We start from the raw sequence: 26508 nt of genomic DNA, 5'->3' as shown, positions 1-26508 counted from the left end.
GTTACATTTAATAACAAGACTAAATATAATTTTTAAATAAATGGGATATTCAAATAACTGATATAGATACAATAACGTAAATATATATAATTTATATATACAGATAAATACTGATATATAAATAAATATTAAGCCTAATTATAAATATAAATATAGTATTATTTTTTTTATAATTATTATATTAAATATTAAATATATAATATAAAGCATGAAGACAGATATAAAGATACGTAGATCATTTTTTTTATCTCCATTCATTTTTTTTTCTTCGTCATCTGTTTCACCTGAGACTCTTTATCTGATCTCGATCATCTCTATTTATATTCGACAATTATCATTCAGGTTCACACCCAAATCTTTCTGCGAATTCAAAACAGGAAGATTAAATAAAGAACAACAGATTCGTTTTTATTATTTTTTTATTTTTTTCCTCTCAAACCCATTTAATCTTTAACTTGATTCCAAACGATTTGATAAGAAGTAAAAATACAGAAGTGTTCTAATTCGTGTCGTGAATGTTTTCCCAAATTCACAGGTCTTAATTCGTAATATCAAAATCGAATTTGAAGATTCAAAGTTCTTGAAATAAAAGTTAACTGATTTGTTCTTCGCGAAATTAGGCATCGTTTTGATATCTATTGTTAAATTGATGATTGAGTAAGATTCAAGGAGTAATTTGAAGTATAGTTTATTTTGAAACCTTTGGACAAAACTTGCTACAAATCGAAATCACAAATTTTTTTTTAAGAAACTTGCGAAGCAGCAGCAGCAGTAAATATTGTTTTATATATATTTTTTTTAATACAAACACCCATCATCTGATTAATATGTTTCGTTCGATTTAAAAAAAAAAAAAATATATATATATATATATATATATATATATATATATATATATATATATATATATATATATATCCATTTCGTTGTTTTGAGGAATTAAGGAAATACAGTCGTTTGACATAATGAAGAAGAAGCAGAATATAGAAGAACTGGATAGGGGTTAAGTAAAACGGTTTTAATTATAATTACAGAAAACAAGTGTTGGTGCGATGGTTAAGAGTATTTGTCGGGGAGCGAGAGGTCTAGGGTTCGAGTCACGTACGCATCATTCTTTTTACAGAAGCTTTTCTTTATGGGGTATATATTTTTTTTATTTCTGTTATTATTATTATTATTATTATTATTATTATTATTATTATTATTATTATTATTGATAAAACCATTATTATTATCAAAGTGGTTATCATTAATAAGTATTATTGTTATTAAGAATTATTATCACTATCACCAATATTAACATTAGTAGAATTAGCAACATTTTTTTTTATCTTTATTAGTAATATTATGTATTATGATTATTATCACTTTTACTATTATTAATATTACTCTAGTATTATTATAACTATTTTTTTTTTTGCAAACAAAAGAATATTTAAAAATATATATAACAACCATAACTAAAATATATAAATAATTACATTTAAGATATATATAAGATGGAAATATAATGAGGTAAATAAATTATTGATAAAAAAATTTCTTCATTAATAACAATATATAAATTCGTTCGATCATGATTACACGTTTTAATGAATATACAAATTATATAGGTTCGTGAATCGAAGGCCAACCTTATAAATTACCAATGGTGTTATATGTATTTTTACTACAAAATACATTAGGTGAGTATATAGTCCCTTTTAAACTCTAAATATTTTTGGGCTGAGAATACATGCGCTGTTTTTTATAAATGATTTACGTTATGGACACAAGTGATCAAAAATATAAATTCTACGTTGAGTTGTACCATGGCATATCTCTTTATGCTTGGTAGCTAATATTTACGTGAGGAGTGTAAACGCGAATCCTGTTGATAGATCTATCGGGCCTGACAACCCTAACCGGGCTGGACGACCAGCATTTAACGGTTGCACAGTACTTCGTTTCGTTACTACACTTGGTACGGTGTAGGGTTTATTTAAGAGTATGCTGCTGTGATTTAAATGTTAAGTATGGTTACCAAGTGCTCAACGACTTTTTCATACACGAGAAGTGTATTATGTATAACATGAAATCTTGTGGTCCATAGTTATAACGCTGCTAACAACAAACCTATATATCTCACCAACTTTATGTTGACTTTTTAAAGCATGTTATTCTCAGGTACGAATTAAGTCTTCCGCTGTGCATTTGCTCATACTAAAGACATTACTTGGAGTCGATCATCGCAATGGAACCAGATATTGATGATTTCGTCCAGGGGGACTTGGACGGGGTTTGACAGCACAAAAGCCATGCGGTCGCATGGTGTACTGTAGCATGCCACATTCTATAAAAAGCACGAGTTCTGGCCGAAATATACACATCTTTTTCTATCTTTTATTCTCTCAATTTACATATATATTTTATAATTTTAATTTTAATTTTAATATTAAGTTAATAATAATAAGGTTATAGTGGCGAATGTTGTAAGTTTGTAAGTCAAAATTCTGTCCGTGTAACGCTACGCTATTAATACTCATTGTAAGTTATGTTCAACCTTTTTAAATTAATGTCTAGTAGCTAAGTAATTATTATGCTTATTTAAATCGAAGTAATCATGATGTTGGGCTAAATATTAAAGACGGGGTAATTGGGCTTTGTACTATAATTGGGGTTTGGACAAAAGACCGACACTTGTAGAAATTGGACTATGGACTATTAATGGGCTTTATATTTGTTTAACTGAATGATAGTTCGTTAATTTAATATAGAGATTTACAATTTGACATATCTATAAATAACCATATACACTCGATCGGACACGATGGGTGGGATATTTATAAATACTAATAATCGTTCATTTAACCGGACACGGGAATGGATTAATAGTTAATGGACTCATTAAAACAGGGGTGAATTATGTACAAGGACACTTGGCGTAATTGTTAACAAAGTATTAAAACCTTGGGTTACACGCAGTCGATATCCTAGTGTAATTATTAAACAAAGTATTAAGACCTTGTTACAGTTTAAGTCCCCAATTAGTTGGAATATTTCACTTCGGCTACAAGGATAATTTGATGAGGACACTCGCACTTTATATTTATGACTGATGGACTATTTTGGACAAAAACCAGATGGACATATCAAATAATCCAGGACAAAGGACAATTAACCCATGGTAATAAATTAAAATCAACACGTCAAACATCATGATTACGGAAGTTTAAATAAGCATAATTCCTTTATTTTATATCTTATCGCATTTTTAATTATCGTACTTTTTAATTATCGCACTTTTAATTTATTGTCATTTTATTTATCGCACTTTAATTTATCGCACTTTAATTATCATTATTTATTTTACTCTTTAAATTAAGCTATATTTATTTTTAATATTTTACATTAGGTTTTAACTGCGACTAAAGTTTTAAAATCGACAAACCGGTCATTAAACGGTAAAACCCCCTTTTTATAATAATAATACTACTTATATATATATATATATATTGTAAAGACCCGTCCTTATCCATCCGGACGAAATCTTCAACAATTGGTCCCATTGCGATGATCGACTCCAAGTAATGTCCTTAAAATGAGCTAATGCACTGCGGAAGATTTAATTCGTACCTGAGAATAACATGCTTTAAAACGTCAACATAAAGTTGGTGAGATATATAGGTTTGATGCTAGCAGTGTTATAACTATGGACCTCAAGATTTCATATACATACATAATACACTCGCAAGTGTATGGAAAAGTCGTTGAGCACTTGGTAACCATACTTAACATTTAAATCACGGCAGCATATTCTTAAATAAACCCTACACCGTACCAAGTGTAGTAACGAAACGAAGTACTGTGCAACCGTTTAAAACTGGTCGTCCAGCCCGGTTGGGGTTGTCAGGCCCGATAGATCTATCAACAGGATTCGCGTTTACGCTCCTCACTTAAATATTAGCTACCAAGTATAAAGAAATATGCCATGGTACAACTCAACGTAGAATTTATTTTTGATCACTTGTGTCCATAACGTAAATCATTTATAAAAACAGCGCATGTATTCTCAGCCCAAAAATATTTAGAGTTTAAAAGGGACTATATACTCACCATACTGTATTTTGTAGTAAAAATACATATAACACCATTGATCAAGTATAAGGTTGGCCTCGGATTCACGAACCTATATTAATTATATATATTAACACACATAATTGTAATCGAATAAATTTATATATATATATATATCTTAAATTATATATACCTTATATATTTAGTTTGTAATAATAATATTGTTAATTTGATAATAATAATAATCTTAAATGATAATTTTAGTAATAATGATAACTTTAATGAAAAAGAAAATCCTTAATAATGATATTTTTGATAAAAATGATAACGATAATAATGATAGTAATAATAATAATAATAACTATAATATCTATAAAAATCATACTTTTACTAATAATAATAATAATAATAATAATAATAATAATAATAATAATAATAATAATAATAATAATAATAATAATAATAATAATAATAATAATAATAATAATAATAATAATAATAATAATAATAATAATAATAATAATAATAATAATAATAATAATGAACAAGTAATTACCTCCAAAGAATTAGGCTCCAAACAAAAAAAAATAAATAATGCCTCAATCAAGACTCGAACCCACAACCTCTCGCTTAACCAAAACACTCCTAAATCATTTGTCTGAAACTGTTTTTCTGAATTTAATTACACCTAAACTATATTTAACCCAATTTCCTTTTATTTCGGCCCAACAACTATATGGATTCTTACGGCCCAACGGGATTTCTAGTCTCAGCCCAATCATCATACTATATATACGGCCCAACATGTTGCTCCAGCAGCTTGATTGTTGTTAGCTAAAAAAAATGTGCTGTAAGCTAGGATCGAACTCTAGATCACTAGTTAACCCAACACACCACCAAACCGTCCATCTAACTCTGTTTTTCTGTTTAAATACCCCGAATAATATTTATAACTTATATCTACCTGTTTTCTTTTTTTTTTTCTTCTTCATCACAAGAATCAAACCTATTTTTAACACCTAATCACCTTCTTCATTATAATCACAGCATCATCATCATTCTCGTTTTGTAATTTCTATCATCATCTTATTCGGATCATTATCCTAATTACTAACATCATAACTATCGAATATCTATCATCATCGTGTAACATAAACCTCTCGTCACTGTCAGTATCTACCTATCATCTCATCGTCTTCTCATGCATCTCGATCACAATTATCACTATCATCATCAATCTTTTATTGTAACCGTAATCATTATCATCTTCAACGACCTAGTTCCTCATCAAATACATAACATCATCATCGTTCAATAAGTATTACCATTTGGGTTTCGACCAAAAAAAAAAAAAAAAAAAAAAAATTACAGCCCATCAGAAAAACATATTTGGCCCACCAGCAGAATAAGCCCAAGAGTTTAACAGATGGTATTTAAAAGAAAAAGGTGTCGGTGGTGCTTGTTATGATTAAAACAGAAAAAAAATCCAACGGCTATAAAATTATTAAGTTGTCCCACGTAAATCACTTTACAGGATTAAAATACAATCAATTGTTATCTTAAACACTCCCCCTTTTATTCGTGGCCAATCACTATCCATCATCATCATTCTATATTGTTTTTCTTCGATTGTAACCAGTTAACGAAACAGAATAAAGGTAACGTAGCAGTAGCAGCAACGAATTAGTAGTCATAAGAGGTGATCGAAAACGTTTAAGTGGTGACTTCTTGTTGAATGAATCGAAATCAAATAGCAAATAGTAACTTGCAAATCATGTGTGGTTTAATGAAGGAGATGGTGATATGGGTGATAGTATGTTGATAAAACTCAACGATTTAATGGCGGTTGTGATGATGATTGATCTCGAACAAGAAGAGAAGCAAGAGACAAGCAAACGGTGGAGTTGGGTTCACAAATGAAATAGAAATATTGCAGGAAGTAATTGGGTTTTCATCGTATTTGTTTCATAAAATAACAGAAAAACTAAAAAGGTTGGAGATGGTGTGTGTTGTGGTTCGATTGAAACAAGGAGAAAACAGTTCGATCATGTGTCTATGGTGTTAGTTTATTTTCGATAGAATTAAATAGATGGATGGTTTTCGGTTATGGTTGTGGCTGAACAAAACAGGAACGTTTCTAAGTGGGTTTCACGATTGAGATATCTAGTTGAAGTGGTGGTGATTGTTTGGAGTCTCGAACATAAAGACACAATGGCCGGTAGTAGCTTTAAATGGGTGACGGTTTGGTTGTTTGGACAAAACTATAAAGAGAAGACGGGTAGTAGTGTAGCCACAATGAAACCTTTTGGGTTGGTGTTCAAGATTATGAGGAAGGAAAGAAAAAAAAAAAAAAATAGTTAGGAAGGTGGTGAAGTATATCTATATACGCATATAAGCCATATTATATAGATAAAGAGTAAAGAATCATAAACAGTAATTTGATATGTGAAAATGAACGATTAATCCAGTGATAAGACTTGATTGAGGAATTTTTGTTTTGTATCAAGATTAGGTCGACATATAATCACAAGTAAACAGAGAGACAGAAGAAAAAATAAAGTAACTGATTAGGATAGATAACAAATCCAAACGCGTAAAAGAATATATCTGATTTTTATCTGTAATTATATATTTATTATTAATATCTACACATATTTGTATTTATTTTATAATAAATCTTATAACACTAATGATAATATTCTTAACATTATAAATAACAATAATAAAATTTATAATCATAAGATAGTAATGATAATAATAATAATATTATTATTATTATTAATAATAATAATAGAAGTAAAATAATAATATATATGTATATATATATTTACAACATTTGTTCGTGAATCGTCAGGCTTGGTCAAAGGGTAACTGATTATCTGTATATAGATTTCAAACTTTCTAGACTCAACATTACAGATTTTGCTTATCGTGTCGGAAATATATAAAGATTAAGGTTTAAATTTGGTCGGAAATTTCCGGGTCATTACAGTACCTACCCGTTAAAGAAATTTCGTCCCCGAAATTTGATAGAGGTCATCATGGTTAACAATAAGAATGTTTTCATGACGAATATGAGGTGATAATGGAGTTTTATCATTATCGAGGGATACAGATAAAATGTTTCGATCAGTGAAGCGTACGAGTGAAGCTATTACAAAAGAGTGAAATGAGTAATATGAAATTGTTTTTAACCGATGACGTAGTTACTATTGACCTCCGGGATTTAAGGGATTTGAAAGAAAATCTTACGCAATAAGATTTGATGTTTCGGCGATTTAGAAAATCAAAATCTTCTTTAATTAATGCAATAATCTGTTCTGATTTCTCTGTCAGATATATTGCTATAAATTCACCCCCTTCGTTCTTCTTATTCTTCACACCTTCTATTCTTTCTCCCTCTGCTCTTTTCTTAATATGCTCCAACCATCCCTGATTCTTAATATACTCTTAATCTTCACATCTGTTATCCTCCTCCTTCATCTACCACCAGAAGAATCTATTTACTTCTACTATACTCTTGGGTTTATAGTGTTTCCAGTTCTCCCATGTCTTTATATCGCTATCTGCATCGATATATACGGTTTATAATTTCAGGGTTATTGTTGAGTTTTATATCTTCCCTTATATCTCGATGTCCTTACTTCTGTCTTCCATAATCATTGTCATCCTCAGTTAATGCTCTCTTCTATTTGCTGCGATTTATACCCCAAGTTTTTTTTTTTTTTTTTTTTAGCTTCATTTTTTTTTTTTCTTTTCCTCCTCTTCAACCAAGCATCTCTTGTAACGGTCCAGAATTTACACATATGGATTTTGGAATGAACATTGTTAATGTTTTTAAGAAAGAAATCGTAATGGCACGATCTTGGTTTGTTAAATTACCAGAATACCCTAGAAAAGACCGAATCATCAAGAAATATTTTCTTGATATTTTTAGAAATTGAATAGAATGTAATAGCCGTGTGACATGGCACATGATGATGATACTGTGAATCATCACTTTCCATTAGAAACTTAACATGACTTACTGTAATATAATGAAGTTGATCAAGTTTCATTATATTATACTAATTCATGCATCAGTTCCCAACACTGCTTTAAAACATTCCTATTTTAAACTCGAAGGTTTTCGAATTTAGAAACTAATTTAGTTTCTGATGTGACACAGATAGCGCAAGAGATGAATGATTTCGGATAAAAATAGTCATAAAAATATCTTCAGAAATATTGAGGATATTTATAATGTGAGATACGATGATATCTTAGAATATTTAAGATAATGATGATGATAGAGAATATTGTCCGCAAAAGTTTTAGAGTAAGGAGCAAGGTACGTACTAAGAATTTCAGCAGGCACTGAATCATTTAGATTCTTTGAAGTCAAACTTATTCTTTGTGATTTGTCTACGGCTTCCTTCATAGTTTCGCATAATCCGCTTTTCGGTACTAAATTTTCTATCGAGCGTTCCTAACCCTCCTTTCTTTATCATCTACTTTTGGCCATTAAGACCATCTACAACATGCTGCTTCGTCAGCATTCTCAAAGTTAACGGATCTGGGTCATCGGTTATCAAACCGAGGTGGTTTCGGGAGAATTGTGTTTTTAGATGATTAAACGCTGATGGTAATATGGTGGAATATAAAAGGTTCTCTGGTAACGATGAGGAAAGCTTAATCGTATATATATCAAAGTTATAATAAGGTTGATTCGAGCGAGAGAAAAAAATCGAATTGGCTTGCTGGAGCTGTGACAAAATTTGACTAATTTGAGAAGGAATTGTAAAGTTATTTTGGGTAATAATAACACTAAAAGAATTAATACTGCTACGTGTTAAACGCCGACTCAGTTTCCGAGAGTTTCCAGGTGCATAACTATATGCAAGAATCTTTCCTTCCATAGATGAAGTGCGGTTGATTTAACTTTACGGTTGAGGTGTTTCAAGAATCCCGAAAAGATTTGAACACAGATTGTAATTGTCGAGATACAAATGAAGTTTTAAGATGAAATCAAGTGGCAAACTTGAAGAATTGTTTAGTTTCATATGTTATAATCAATATTTTAATTCATTTTAATTGTCCAAAGTTAGCAGTCCAATTGTCCAATGGTCCAATGATTCATATATAGTTATATATATAATATTCGTATTAATTAATACGTATCGTGACCCGTGCACCGGTCTCAGTATTGATCACAACTCAAAGTATATATATATTTTGGAATCCACCTCAACCCTGTATAGCCAACTATAGAGTGTCTATGGTCGTTCCGAAATATATATATATAGATGGGTCAATATGATAGGTCGAAACCTTGTATACGTGTCCCGTTATTTAAAGTGCGTAAATTAAATAAATAAATATCATGACCCATTGCACAACGTGTTGTCTCAGAATTAATCCGACATATTGTTGTACATGTGTCCCGACGGTATGTAAAGTGCGGAAATTAAATAACAATAAATAAAATTGCGAGAATGTAAATTGCGATAATTAAAATATAATACGGAATTAACAGTTAGCTGGGAACAGTTAGCTAGGAACAGTTAGCATGGAATCTTAACAATATTTCAATTAGTTAATCCGTTTATTTCTAACAAATTTTATTTTGTCCAATGTTTTCTTCTTTATGCCACTTGTTGGATTCTTATAGGTCAAAATCCGAATATGAAATTTTGAATGAAAATAGTTATTCTGGGGTGAGCAGATACGAATATCGGTGGTTGTAAGTAGGATAGTAAATGACCGTTGAATCAGATCCGAAGAATGTACAGTGTAACTTATTAATGTGAAATTAGAATATTCCTCGGGTGCTACCCACCCGTTAAAATATTTTCATCATTAACAGTTTGTACGAAAGAATTTTTAATTACAATCTTTATGAGAATATACTTGCATATATATTTTCATCGAGTGTAATCATGGATTCAATGAGTCTTTAAGATATTAAACTCATTTGATTTATCATTAACACTTGATTACGTGATCTCTAAATCATTAGAGATTACATAATTGTCATGTTGAACGGAGATAAATGAGGTAGAATGATACGTAAAGCGAAGATAATCGATGTAGAACGATACGTAGAATGAAAATAGAGTAGATAGAACGATATGTAGAACAAAGATTATTTTTTGAAGTTTATGACGCGGTTGTGATTTGGGGGTGATAAGGGTACTGTTGACGTTGATGATGGTGATACAGATTATGCGGTTGGTGCTGATGCTGGTGTTTGCAACCTTCGCACATTGTTCACCAACGTCGTCACACGAGCGCGAAGTTCGTTAATTTCTGCTAGTACACCGGGATGATTGGCGGTTGGAGCAAGCGAATGAACTAGATTCGAAATATGGGATAGTATATAGTCGTGACGAGATACTCTAGAAATGAGTGAGAAAATGGTGTTTCGAATAGGTTCGCCGGTAAGTGCTTCAGGTTCATCGCCAAGAGGACAATTTGGTGGATGGAATGGTTATTTGATGTGAAATGATTTTCGGATATCGGATGATATTCTAGATATATAAAATATCTATATACATAGTACTAAAGATTTCGTAGACTACAGAGGAACCTACGGCATATGTCAGGCAAGTCTACAGATGCGCTACGATATGAATTTTGTCTATACACTATCGATGCACTAAATGCAGTAAGACATGTCTAGACTTAAGAATGATAAGTAGATAATTCCCTAAGGATGATAAGCAGATGATTTCCGACTAGATATGATAAGCAAAACTTTTGACATGTAAACACGGTCAAAGTCCAGACCCACTAATGCATCTAAACAACTAACAGTTAGATACACTAATGCAAGACCTGGTTCGCTAAGACCAATGCTCTGATACCACCTGTAAAGACCCGTCCTTATCCATCCGGACGAAATCTTCAACAATTGGTCCCATTGCGATGATCGACTCCAAGTAATGTCCTTAAAATGAGCTAATGCACTGCGGAAGATTTAATTCGTACCTGAGAATAACATGCTTTAAAACGTCAACATAAAGTTGGTGAGATATATAGGTTTGATGCTAGCAGTGTTATAACTATGGACCTCAAGATTTCATATACATACATAATACACTCGCAAGTGTATGGAAAAGTCGTTGAGCACTTGGTAACCATACTTAACATTTAAATCACAGCAGCATATTCTTAAATAAACCCTACACCGTACCAAGTGTAGTAACGAAACGAAGTACTGTGCAACCGTTTAAAACTGGTCGTCCAGCCCGGTTGGGGTTGTCAGGCCCGATAGATCTATCAACAGGATTCGCGTTTACGCTCCTCACGTAAATATTAGCTACCAAGTATAAAGAAATATGCCATGGTACAACTCAACGTAGAATTTATTTTTGATCACTTGTGTCCATAACGTAAATCATTTATAAAAACAGCGCATGTATTCTCAGCCCAAAAATATTTAGAGTTTAAAAGGGACTATATACTCACCATACTGTATTTTGTAGTAAAAATACATATAACACCATTGATCAAGTATAAGGTTGGCCTCGGATTCACGAACCTATATTAATTATATATATTAACACACATAATTGTAATCGAATAAATTTATATATATATATATATATCTTAAATTATATATACCTTATATATTTAGTTTGTAATAATAATATTGTTAATTTGATAATAATAATAATCTTAAATGATAATTTTAGTAATAATGATAACTTTAATGAAAAAGAAAATCCTTAATAATGATATTTTTGATAAAAATGATAACGATAATAATGATAGTAATAATAATAATAATAACTATAATATCTATAAAAATCATACTTTTACTAATAATAATAATAATAATAATAATAATAATAATAATAATAATAATAATAATAATAATAATAATAATAATAATAATAATAATAATAATAATAATAATAATAATAATAATAATAATAATAATGAACAAGTAATTACCTCCAAAGAATTAGGCTCCAAACAAAAAAAAATAAATAATGCCTCAATCAAGACTCGAACCCACAACCTCTCGCTTAACCAAAACACTCCTAAATCATTTGTCTGAAACTGTTTTTCTGAATTTAATTACACCTAAACTATATTTAACCCAATTTCCTTTTATTTCGGCCCAACAACTATATGGATTCTTACGGCCCAACGGGATTTCTAGTCTCAGCCCAATCATCATACTATATATACGGCCCAACATGTTGCTCTAGCAGCTTGATTGTTGTTAGCTAAAAAAAATGTGCTGTAAGCTAGGATCGAACTCTAGATCACTAGTTAACCCAACACACCACCAAACCGTCCATCTAACTCTGTTTTTCTGTTTAAATACCCCGAATAATATTTATAACTTATATCTACCTGTTTTCTTTTTTTTTTTCTTCTTCATCACAAGAATCAAACCTATTTTTAACACCTAATCACCTTCTTCATTATAATCACAGCATCATCATCATTCTCGTTTTGTAATTTCTATCATCATCTTATTCGGATCATTATCCTAATTACTAACATCATAACTATCGAATATCTATCATCATCGTGTAACATAAACCTCTCGTCACTGTCAGTATCTACCTATCATCTCATCGTCTTCTCATGCATCTCGATCACAATTATCACTATCATCATCAATCTTTTATTGTAACCGTAATCATTATCATCTTCAACGACCTAGTTCCTCATCAAATACATAACATCATCATCGTTCAATAAGTATTACCATTTGGGTTTCGACCAAAAAAAAAAAAAAAAAAAAAATTACAGCCCATCAGAAAAACGTATTTGGCCCACCAGCAGAATAAGCCCAAGAGTTTAACAGATGGTATTTAAAAGAAAAAGGTGTCGGTGGTGCTTGTTATGATTAAAACAGAAAAAAAATCCAACGGCTATAAAATTATTAAGTTGTCCCACGTAAATCACTTTACAGGATTAAAATACAATCAATTGTTATCTTAAACACTCCCCCTTTTATTCGTGGCCAATCACTATCCATCATCATCATTCTATATTGTTTTTCTTCGATTGTAACCAGTTAACGAAACAGAATAAAGGTAACGTAGCAGTAGCAGCAACGAATTAGTAGTCATAAGAGGTGATCGAAAACGTTTAAGTGGTGACTTCTTGTTGAATGAATCGAAATCAAATAGCAAATAGTAACTTGCAAATCATGTGTGGTTTAATGAAGGAGATGGTGATATGGGTGATAGTATGTTGATAAAACTCAACGATTTAATGGCGGTTGTGATGATGATTGATCTCGAACAAGAAGAGAAGCAAGAGACAAGCAAACGGTGGAGTTGGGTTCACAAATGAAATAGAAATATTGCAGGAAGTAATTGGGTTTTCATCGTATTTGTTTCATAAAATAACAGAAAAACTAAAAAGGATGGAGATGGTGTGTGTTGTGGTTCGATTGAAACAAGGAGAAAACAGTTCGATCATGTGTCTATGGTGTTAGTTTATTTTCGATAGAATTAAATAGATGGATGGTTTTCGGTTATGGTTGTGGCTGAACAAAACAGGAACGTTTCTAAGTGGGTTTCACGATTGAGATATCTAGTTGAAGTGGTGGTGATTGTTTGGAGTCTCGAACATAAAGATACAATGGCCGGTAGTAGCTTTAAATGGGTGACGGTTTGGTTGTTTGGACAAAACTATAAAGAGAAGACGGGTAGTAGTGTAGCCACAATGAAACCGTTTGGGTTGGTGTTCAAGATTATGAGGAAGGAAAGAAAAAAAAAAAAAAAATAGTTAGGAAGGTGGTGAAGTATATCTATATACGCATATAAGCCATATTATATAGATAAAGAGTAAAGAATCATAAACAGTAATTTGATATGTGAAAATGAACGATTAATCCAGTGATAAGACTTGATTGAGGAATTTTTGTTTTGTATCAAGATTAGGTCGACATATAATCACAAGTAAACAGAGAGACAGAAGAAAAAATAAAGTAACTGATTAGGATAGATAACAAATCCAAACGCGTAAAAGAATATATCTGATTTTTATCTGTAATTATATCTTTATTATTAATATCTACACATATTTGTATTTATTTTATAATAAATCTTATAACACTAATGATAATATTCTTAACATTATAAATAACAATAATAAAATTTATAATCATAAGATAGTAATGATAATAATAATATTATTATTATTATTATTATTAATAATAATAGAAGTAAAATAATAATATATATGTATATATATATTTACAACATTTGTTCGTGAATCGTCAGGCTTGGTCAAAGGGTAACTGATTATCTGTATATAGATTTCAAACTTTCTAGACTCAACATTACAGATTTTGCTTATCGTGTCGGAAATATATAAAGATTAAGGTTTAAATTTGGTCGGAAATTTCCGGGTCATTACTATATATATATATATATATATATATATATATATATATATATATATATATATATATATATATATATATATATATATACAACTATAGTTTAAAAATATAGCGTTAAACTTGGCTAGCTCCCTACGGAACGAACCGGACTTACTAAAAACTACACTACTGTACGATTAGGTACATTGCCTATAGTGTTGTAGCAAGGTTTAGGTGTATCCACTATATAAATAAATAAATAACTTGTGTAAAATTGTATCATATTTAATAGTATTTCGTACCCCTCTACTTTAACATCAATGACTAATACATGGCAATTCGGTGGAGCTCCGAATGAGGATGTTAACGAGCATCTTCGTAAGTTTGTAAGCATTTGCAAGCTATTCAAGATCAAGGATGTCACCGATGATATCGCATGTTTAAAAATCTTTCCATGGTCATTAAAGGATGATGCAAGAGATTGGCTAGACTCATTACTAGAAGGTTATATCGAAGATTGGAATGATATGATGGACAAGTTTTTGTCAGAGTTCTTCCCTGCTTCAAAAGCAGCAAAGTTGCAAAGTGATATAAATCACTTCAAGCAAAAGCCTAATGAGACTCTTTATGAAGCTTGGACCCGATTCAATAAAATGCTTAGGGTATGTCCTCAACACGGGTTGAATACATTCCAAAAGGTCCAAATATTCTATAAAGGAGTCAATGTGGCTACTCGAAAGGATATTGATATTGCAGTAGGAGGTTCAATCATAAAGAAAACGCCCGAAGAAGCTCACACAATCATTGCCGATATAGCAGCACATTCTCATAATTGGCATCAAGAGATGGAGTTCTCTAGATCAACAACTGTTGCAAGTATTGAAAGCAACGATGAAATCGCTGCTTTAAAAGTTCAATTGGCAAATCAAAGAAGGCAAATTGAGAAGGTGACCAAGGAAATGCATGCTACTAGGGTAGGGTGTGAATTGTGCCAAGGTCCTCACCTTACTAGAGATTGTGATCAAACAACAATGGAAGAGCTAGCGAATTTCTTAGGTTACTTACAAAAAGGTGAAATGAATTTCAACGATTTTTCGGCGGTTGAGCAATGAACCGAGAATATCCTCCTATCAACAGCTACCAAATAGGAGGACCTTCAGGTTCAAATAATAATTACCAAGGAGGAAATCCGGTTTACCAAAATAACTGGAATTTCTCAATCAAAATCAAAGAAATGCACCACCGGGTTACAATCACCTAAACAACCGAAATCAACCTCAACGAAATTACCAAAATAATTTCCAACACAATCAACCACAACCACAACCACAAGCACCTATACAACCACAACCTGAGAAGAAATCCAGTTTAGAAGATCTTTTGAGAGAATTTATGGTTAAGCACGAGCAAACTGCGAAACTTCAAACTCAGCAAATTCAAAATCAATAAGCTACGATACAGAATTTAGAAAGAGATGTTGGAAGGATCTCACAGTTACTAGCAGAGAGACCACCAGGCACTCTCCCCTCAAATACTCAAGTGAATCCCAACAACAGTCAAACAAGGAATGAGCAAGTAAATTTCATAACCACGAGAAGTGGATTAACTGTTAACCTCGATGTTCCAAAGCCTCATGTTCCTATTTCTATTCCAATTCCAAATGAAAAAGATTCTTCCGTGGAAGAGGATAAAGTGCCAACCACAAGGACACCTAATACTCAACCACCATTAAAAGAATACAAACATCCAATTCCATATCCACAATGTTTGAAGAAAGATAAATTACAAGCACAGTACAACAAGTTTGTCGAAATGATTAAGCAAATTTGTATCAATGTACCACTTGTAGATATTCTTGTGGGTATGCCAAATTATGGAAGGTTTATCAAGGATCTCATAGCCGATAAAGGTAAATATGAAGAAGTTTCAACCACATTCCTCAATGAGGAATGCTCAGCAAATTTGCAAAAGCAAAAGATGCCACCGAAACTCAGAGATCCTGGTAGTTTCATTATTCCATGTCTGATGGGAGATTCAGTAATGTACGATGCATTAGCTGACTTAGGCGCATGTATCAATTTTATGCCACACTCCTTGTACTTAAAACTAAACCTATGTAATCTAAAACCAACTAGGATGTGTATACGCCTAGCCGATAGAACTTTTAACTATCCTATTGGTATTGCCGAAAACCTGTCGGTTAAAGTTAATCATTTAATCTTTCCTGCCGATTTCATTGTCTTTGAAATGCAAGAAGATAGCAAGGTTCCCCTAATTCTAGGGCGACCTTTTCTAAATACCGCCGACGCGATTGTGCGTGTTAAAGATAAAAAATTTAGTCTAGGTGTAGGGGAAGATAGAGTTACCTTAAACATAGATAAAGCTATGAAACAACCTATCTCCTCCGATGACGAATGTTATAAGGTAGACATTGTTGATTGTTGTGTTGAATAAGATATACAGAGAATATCACAGTCAACACACATCACCACTTATCATTATTTATCTACTATTTTAATTTATTTTCGAGTACTCAGTATCAAGCTATTTCAGTTTCTGTATCATTCCATATTAATTTTAAGGTTCAAGATTTAGGATAGTTTCAATATTAAGGGTGTATTGTTCGTGATTAAGGGTATTATTGTTCGAGTGCAAAAGTGTTGTAATTGTAATTTTCTACCATTTGAAGTTAATGAAAGTGAAGATTTTCGTAAGTTTGTTCTACTAAAATTATTGTTATCATCTTTTATCATTATCGTTATTGTTATCATTATGTTTGTATATTTATATTTTTATGTTCATCCCATTAAAATGAATAGCTAAGCTCCCATAGTGTTTACTTAGATGTAGAGCCCTAGTAAAATGGATTGTTATCTTTTGTAAATATTAAAATGTAGCTTAAGTATTTTTAACATTGAGCTTAGTCAAAAGAACCATTGTTATACGATTAGATATTTAATCCTTATCACTTAATTTGTTAGATATAAATAGCGAAAGTTATTTCTATTAATATAAATTAAGCTTTAACACTAAAAGTGATTTAGACGAACTTATGGATAAGTTATTAACACTAATTTAGAAATAAAGTTCGGTGGTTTGGGTAATATCATTAGTTATATAATAGTGAAATTGTAAAAAGGGAAACCGTTACGATTTAAGTTTTGGCGAAAGTCAAAACTAGGTTAGGTCTCAATTTAAATACTTGGGGAATAGTAAACTATCTAAATAAGATGAAATGAAAATTAGATTTAATTTAGTTAGTTGAAACTTTATATATTCGAAAGAAAATATAAAGTTGTATATTAAAACATTTTAATAGGGCTTAAATTTAAAACAATCCATGGATCTAGAGGTGAAACATTTAAGTGAACACTCCCATTTATATATTGAAAATTATTATTATTATTTTTACGTATTATTATTTAGAAAATTAAATTATAAATCAATCTCCTTCAGTTTAAATACTTACTGTTTTGTCACATCGATTATAACTTACGCGGATCGTGTATAATTTCCCACGAAACGCGTAGTCTAAACACATACGCGGAACGCGTATAAATACACGCGGAACACGTAAGTATAAATACAGTACTGTTACGATTTTTTTTTAATTCCAAGTTTTAATTAAATAATTTATTACTTTAAAGTATTTAAATTATAATTAGTTTAATTATTATAATTTCCTTTCATTCAACTTTAATTTAATTAAAACTTATTATTTAGTTAATTTAAATAAGTTTGTATTTTATTTTATTGTTTAAAACAAATTCCTAATCCAAAACCCCCTTTAAATTAGTTTAACTTCAAAGACTATTAAAAACCATTAAACACTCCATCTCCCTGTGGAACGAATCGGATTTACCTATAAAACTAAACAACACGGATAGGACTAGTTGCCTATATATGTGTGAAATCAACCCGAATTCTTTAAAACACCATATATACAATAAATCAATTCGTGTAATATAACGACTCAAATCCGTTCAAAAATAAAGGTATAGTTTCAGCACAACAACTTTTTGGCGCCGCTGCCGAGGAGTTGGCAGTTAAATAAATAGATAATTTTTCTGATTCGTAGTAGTAGTTGGATTTGTACTTGGATTGGGTTATTGGAGCCAAACAGTACCCAATTACAAGAATTACTAAATGTCGACATCTTTAACTTCACCCCAATGAGTGAAAGTAATGAATTTGATGTAGAGCTTGAACTTGACGAATTGTTGAAAGTAGTCATCGATGAAGATTACTGTGAGGAAGAAATTCTCAAGGAAGATGAAACTTTTGAAGAAATTACCGATGGTAATAGGTTTCGGATAAAATCTTCCTTGGAAGAACCACCAACCTTGGAACTTAAAGAACTCCCGGAACATTTGGAGTATGCTTATCTCCAAGGTACGTCACAATTACCTGTTATAATTTCATCAAAACTCTCCGATAACGAAAAGAGTAGGTTAATGTCCGTTCTAAAAACTCACAAGAAAGAAATTGCTTGGAAAACAACCGACATTCCAGGGATTAACCCAGCTTATTATTCTCATAAGATTCTAATGGAAGAAGATTTTAAACCCGTGGTACAAAGACAACGAAGGTTAAACCCTAACATGAAAGAAGTTGTCAAGAAGGAGGTTATCAAGTTACTTGATGTGGGGTTAATATAACCTATATCCGATAGCCCATGGGTTAGTCCTGTTCAAGTGGTACCCAAGAAAGTAGGTACAACTGTCATCCTTAATGATAAGAATGAACTCGTTCCTATAAGAACAGTCACTGGTTAGAGAGTCAGTATAGACTACCGTCGTTTAAATGATGCCACAAGGAAAGATCATTTTCCCACTTCCTTATATTGACCAAATGCTAGAACGTTTAGCGGGAAAAGAGCACTATTGTTTTCTTGATGGATTCTCCAGTTATTTTCAAATTCCCATTGATCCAAAAGACCAAGACAAGACAACTTTTACTTGTCCATTTGATACATTCGCATACCGACGAATGCCGTTCGGATTATGCAACGCGCCAGGCACCTTTCAAAGTTGTATGATGGAAATATTTCATGACATGATAGAAGGAAGTATGGAAGTCTTTATGGACGATTTCTCTATTTTTGGAGACTCCTTCGATTCATGCCTTTCAAACTTCGAGCGAATGTTAATTCGTTGTGAGGAATCAAATATTGTTTTAAATTGGCAAAAATGCCACTTCATGGTAAAGGAAGGAATTGTTTTAAGACACAAGATTTCTCGAGATGGAATGGAAGTAGACAAAGCTAAGATCGATGTAATCTCAAAGCTTCCTCCTCCAACTAACGTTAAAGGAATTCATAGTTTCTTAGGTCATGCGGGATTCTATCGACGATTCATAAAGGACTTTTCAAAAATCGCTCGACCCATGACTAAACTTCTTGAGAAAGATAGTACATTCGACTTCAGTGATGAATGCTTACAAGCTTTCTCCATTCTAAAAGATAAACTTACGAATGCACCTATCATAATATCTCCCAATTGGTCCAAACCATTTGAACTAATGTGTGATGCTAGTGATTTCGCACTACGAGCCGTTTTAGGAAAATGCCAAGATAACAAATTTCAACCAATATATTTTGCAAGTAAAACATTAACAGGAGCACAATTCAACTATACAACTACCGAAAAAGAACTCCTTGCAATTGTATTTGCTTTTGATAAATTTAGATCATATCTTGTGTTATCCAAAATGATTGTTTTTATCGATCATTCAGCCCTAAAGTACTTGTTCAAGAAACAAGATGCAAAACCTAGATTCATACGTTGGATTCTTCTCTTACAAGAATTTGATATAGAAATCAAGGATAAAAAGGGTGTTGAAAATCTCGCTGCTGATTACTTGTCTCGTCTTGAGAATCCCGACCTAGAAAAACTAGATGAGTCAGTTATTCATGAAACTTTTCTCGATGAGTTTCTAATGAGAATAGAAACCGAATTTGAAGTTCCATGGTTTACGGATTTTGCAAACTATCTCGCTGCAGGAGTATTAATTAAAAACCAAACGTACCAGTAAAAGAAGAAATTCTTTGCTGATTTAAAGTTTTACTTCTGGGAAAACCCTAATCTTTTTTGAATAGGAGCGGATCAAGTTATCCGCCGATGCGTATATGGTAAAGAAGCTCAACAAATATTGAAGCACTGTCATCAAGGCCCAGCTGGTGGTCATTTCGGACCTAGCTATACAGCTAAGAAGGTTTTTAACTCAGGTTTTTATTGGCCAACCATTTTCAAAGATGCACACCACATGGTTAAAACATGTGATGCATGTCAAAGATCCGGTAACATCTCAAAAAGGGACGAAATACCACAAAAAGGGCATTCTTGTATGTGAAGTATTTGACATTTGGGGTATTGACTTCATGGGTCCAGTTCTCGCATCGAATAAATGCAAATACATCCTTGTGGCAATTGACTACATTTCTGAATGGGCCGAAGCAAAAGCTTTACCCACAAATGATGCCCGTGTTGTTGTAAACTTCCTAAAAAACTTATTTTCACATTTTGGGATTCCAAAAGCATTAATCAGTGATCGTGAAACTCATTTTACAAATCAATTACTTGAGAAAGTACTTAAAAAGTACGGAGTTAATCATCGTTTCTCAACTTCTTACCACCCTCAAACGAGTGGACAAGTTAAAAACACAAACCGAGGTCTTAAACGAATATTAGAACGAACAGTTAAGAATAATCCTAAAATCTGGCATCGAAAGTTAGATGATGCACTTTGGGCATTTAGAACTGCATTCAAAACGCCCATTGGTAATACACCTTTTCGATTAATTTATGGTAAGGCGTGTCATCTACCTGTCGAGGTTGAACACAACGCATATTGGGCTCTAAGAGAATGTAACACCGACCTTGTGGAAGCCGGAGAAAATCGATTCTTACAACTTAATGAATTAGACGAATTAAGACTACAAGCTTTTGAAAACTCTAAAACATATAAAGAGAAAACTAAGAGATGGTACGATGCACGATTAAAAGAAAGAAAAGAATTCGAACAACACGTTTTAAGTTTTCACCTGGAAAACTTAGATCCCGGTGGACTAGGCCATATATAATAAAACAGGTTTTTCCATCTAGATATGCAGAGTTATATAGCAAAGACGGTGGAACTTTCAAGGTGAACGGTCATCGACTCAAGTTATACTTTGACGGAATCAACACTACGGAAAGAGACGAAATCACCTTCTACCCTAAGGACAAGTAAATTTGGGGTAACTTTAAGGTTTTCAACTCCATTCTCGATCTTTATTTTTATCTTTAAGAGTGGGGTTTGTTCGGTCTTTCCCTAGCAGACATTAAAGAACTAGTCTTCTCCCTCCATTCTACCTTTTTATTTTCTTTCGTTTTTATTTATTTTTTATTTTCAAGATGCGCAATCAATATGTCTACAACCACTTCTTTTTGATGTGCGATAATATTTTACCGAGGGATGTGGTATTAGATATAAAGAGTAGATGCGATCAGGCAAGAAAAGAAATAAGGCAAGAACTTAATGAGAAAAATTATGCAAAAGGCAAATCAAAATTAGCTAAGAAGCGTCGAGCGCATCATTTGGGCAAGTGTGTAAAATGTGGAAAACCGACTCATTACGGAGATTGCCCAAAGAACCAAATGGACTCTAATTACGAGTACGTAACCTTGTGCCGAGAAGGGCCTTTTAAATGTGCAGAGGAAAACCTCTTAAACCAACGAGGTTATGCCTACGAAGCCATGGGGGGCGAAATGGTACGACTCTACTACGAGGCGAGTCAACGCGGTTTCACCCTCTAAATCTTTTTCTCGCCAATTGTATGTTCGTGCATTTTTGTGTGTTTGTGTTTTGGTGTGTTTTAGTTTGTATTGGCATGTTGTTTCTCTTTAGTAAAAAGGTCTACTATTTAAAATTTATGAACCTTGATTTCAACCTGTTTTCATTGAAAACGATAATGTTAAGTGTTACAACTGAATTGTCGTTCTTCAAATTGCACGAAATTTCTTGTTGGATTCATAAGATATCTTTTAAAAAGTAAACCACAAAAACAAAAGAAAAATTATTTCTACTAAAAATATACTTTTTTATCAATAACCGTAAAAATATATAACTTGAAAACTTTGTCGTGGGTAATGATAGGTGTAACAACCGAAATTATCTCTACCTAGTTAATAGGAAACAAAGTTTTAAGTTTGAAAATTAGTTGGTTTGAAAGTATATATATATATATATATATATATATATATATATATATATATATATATATATATATATATATATATATATAGAGAGAGAGAGAGAGTGTTTTGTTTTATTTCTAAGTTGTTTTTGAAAAATATTAAAACTTTAACTTTTAAAGCATTAAATTTTATAAATTGAATTTAAAAATTTATAAACGGATAAAGACTAGGTATAACAACCGAAATTTCTGAAACAACAAATATAAATTTATAAAAGATATTTTAAAAATTTGATTACTTATAAAGTTGAAAAAAGAAGAGCCTAACACTTACGCGTAACGTGTAGAATGCAAACGGAACGCGTAGAATTAACATCTACGTGAAACGCGTAGACCTACGCGGAATGCGTAATTTGAAAAATCAGAAAACATATCTGACCGAGTTCAGTTCTTCTCCTTCACACTTTATTTCTTTTCTGCTTGCTGTGAACGAAAAGGAGATCAAAACCCACCAAAAATCACTTCCAAAAATTAAATTAACACTCTCAATCTTCTCCAATTCTTCAATCTTTCAACATGCCTAGATTGGTAAGGGTCCTAAACCCATTTTACCACTTGTTCTTCAAGTTTTTATTTATTGATTGTTCTAGCTTTAATCCGAATTAATGCATGTTATTGTTAAAATTTACTTGATTATTTCTATAACTATGTTGTTAGTATGATATTAAACCCGATTACCATGAGAAATTGTTGTTTAATTGATTGTTATAAAATTAGGGTTTGTACAAATTGGGAAAAATTGATGAATTGCCATTGAAGTGTATTATTTTGGTTATAATTACATGTTTTTAACTGTTGTGATAGTAATTAGAACCTTTAAACATGACTTTAATTGTTTGATCTTGCGATTTTAATTTTAGTTTACATTTGATTAATTTTCGTTATTGCCATGAATCAAGTATGAATTGTAATGATGCTAATGATTATTTAGAAGCTGGAATGCACACAATGTGATTGAATTGAATTAGATATGCTTAGCTCATTGTATGTTTTCACTTGTGAATTAGACTTTGCTTATGGAACTTGATTGATGATTTTGAATTTTTTTTGGTTTGTTTTTGCTTTGTTTTAATTTCTAGAACTAAAACTTTAACTGTTGTTGAAAAGTTGTTCCCTTTAGGTGTTAGTACAAGCTTACATAATCAAACTAAGATTATATACATAATATGATATATTTGATGGTTATAATTGTTGTATGATATGTTTTGAATTTAGACTACTTTGCAACCTTATATGGTGATATTTGAAAACAAGCTTGTATGATGAGTGTGGTATCTTTGCTAACATTAACACACCCAATTGGGATGATTTTATTATTTTAAAATGTTATGCAGGAATTTCTTAGAATGAGACCTGCAAACCAACCATAAGAAGAGGAACAAGTGAAATGCCCCGTTCATATACAATATAAACGATTCACAATAGTTGATTACATCGCGAGGTAATTGACCTCTATATGATACATTTTACAAACATTGCATTCGTTTTTAAAAGACAAACTTTCTTTACATCGAAAGTTGACGGCAAGCATTCTATTTCATAATACCTCCAACTATAATTGACTTAATAATAATCTTGATGAACTCGACGACTCGAATGCAACGTCTTTTGAAATATGTCATGAATGACTTCCAGTAATATCTCTAATATGAGCAAATGTACAGCGGAAGATTTCTTTCATACCTGAGAATAAACATGCTTTCAAGTGTCAACCAAAAGGTTGGTGAGTTCATAGGTTTATCATAAAACAAAAAATTCATCATTTTGATAGACCACAAGATTTAAATCATGCATGGTACAAATGGACCCGAATCCTATACCCACCTGTAATGTACATGCGATATCTTTTAAATACAGTACACCTTTCTCGTGTACGAAATCATCTTTCATAAATCTTAGTAACCGTACACATATCTTGTGCACAAATATAACATACACATAACCTGTGTATAAAATCATTCTCTCGATACATAACATTCACTTTTCATTGCTTTCATAGCTTGACTTGGTAACCGACCTTAACATATAATGCGCATAATAATATCCCCAAAACAGAACATCTTGTCTGTATAATAATCATATAAACTTCGAAGTACTAAACACCACGTTTAGAGACCCGTCCTAATCCATCCGGACGAAGTTCATATCAATTATAAACGATTCACAACAGTTGATTACATCGCGAGGTACTTGACCTCTATATGATACATTTTACAAACATTGCATTCATTTTTGAAAAGACAATCTTTCATTACATCAAAAGTTGACGGCATGCATACCATTTTATAATATATCTAACTATAATTGACTTAATAATAATATTGATGAACTCAACGACTCGAATGCAACATCTTTTGAAATATGTCATGAATGACTCCAAGTAATATCTTTAAAATGAGCAATTGCACAGCGGAAGACTTCTTTCATACCTGAGAATAAACATGCTTTAAAGTGTCAACCAAAAGGTTGGTGAGTTCATTAGTTTATCATAAACATTCATTTCCATCATTTTAATAGACCACAAGAATTTCATTTCCAGTTCTCATAAATATACGTCCCATACATGGAGACAAAAATCATTCATATGGTGAACACCTGGTAACCGACATTAACAAGATGCATATAAGAATATCCCCTTTCATTCCGGGAAATCCTTCGGATATGATATAAAACAACATCGAAGTACTAAAGCATCCGGTACTTTGGATGGGGTTCGTTAGGCCCAATAGATCTATCTTTAGGATTCACGTCAATTAGTAGATCGATTTACTATTTCTTAGGTTACCAAGCAAAAAGGGCATATTCGGCTTCGATCATTCAACCATATAATGTAGTTTCAATTACTTGTGTCTATTTCATAAAACATTTATAAAAATTGCGCATGTATTCATTGAACAATGCAGGGTTGGCCTCGGGTTCACGAACCTATATTATTTATATATATTAAAACATATACTCATAATCGAATAAATCTATATATTGTTATTAATGATGTAATTTGTTATATTTATTAATGTATAAGCTTCATTATTTATTTATATATTTTCATTTTGTACAATAGTGTTAATATAGTTAAGTTATGTGTATTAAATACCTTTTTATATAAATATCATTTACTTGTTAAATTAATGATAATACTAATAACAAAAATGAACATAATAATTTTTAATGATACTTATAATGTTATTAATAATAATAATGATAAAAATCATAATACTACTAAAAATTGTGATTTTACTAATAATTGTAATAATGATAAAAATTTTACTAAAAAGATAGTTTTAGCAAAAGTAAAAATTTTAATAACAATTATATTGTTAATAATAACACTTACTTTAATAATAATGATGATTCTAAAATTTTTTATAAAAATACTTTTAATGATATTGCTAAGAACAATAATGATAATATATCAATAATAACAATAATCTTAATCTTAATCATAATAATAATAGTAGTAATAATAATAATACTTATACGATTAATAATAATAATAATAACACTTGTGATACTTTATAATTATGATTGTGATATTAATACAAATAATGATAATTGCTATACTAATAATAATTATAATACTTACAATAATAATAATAATCGCAATAAGAATAAAGATAATAATAATAATAATAATAATAATAATAATAATAATAATAATAATAATAATAATAATAATAATAATAATAATAATAATAATAATAATAATAATAATAATAATAATAATAATAATAATAATGATAATAATAAAGATAATAATAATAATAATAATAAATATGAAAAACTACCTTTTAAGGCATAAACTGCTAGAGCCGGGACTCGAACGCAAGACCTCTTGAATGCACAAACACCCCTATACCACCCTTCCATTCCTTGCATTTCT

This window comes from Rutidosis leptorrhynchoides, chromosome 1 (genome assembly GCF_046630445.1).
Source record: "Rutidosis leptorrhynchoides isolate AG116_Rl617_1_P2 chromosome 1, CSIRO_AGI_Rlap_v1, whole genome shotgun sequence".
Lineage (NCBI taxonomy): Eukaryota > Viridiplantae > Streptophyta > Magnoliopsida > Asterales > Asteraceae > Rutidosis > Rutidosis leptorrhynchoides.
Note: the sequence above shows the minus strand (reverse complement) of the source record.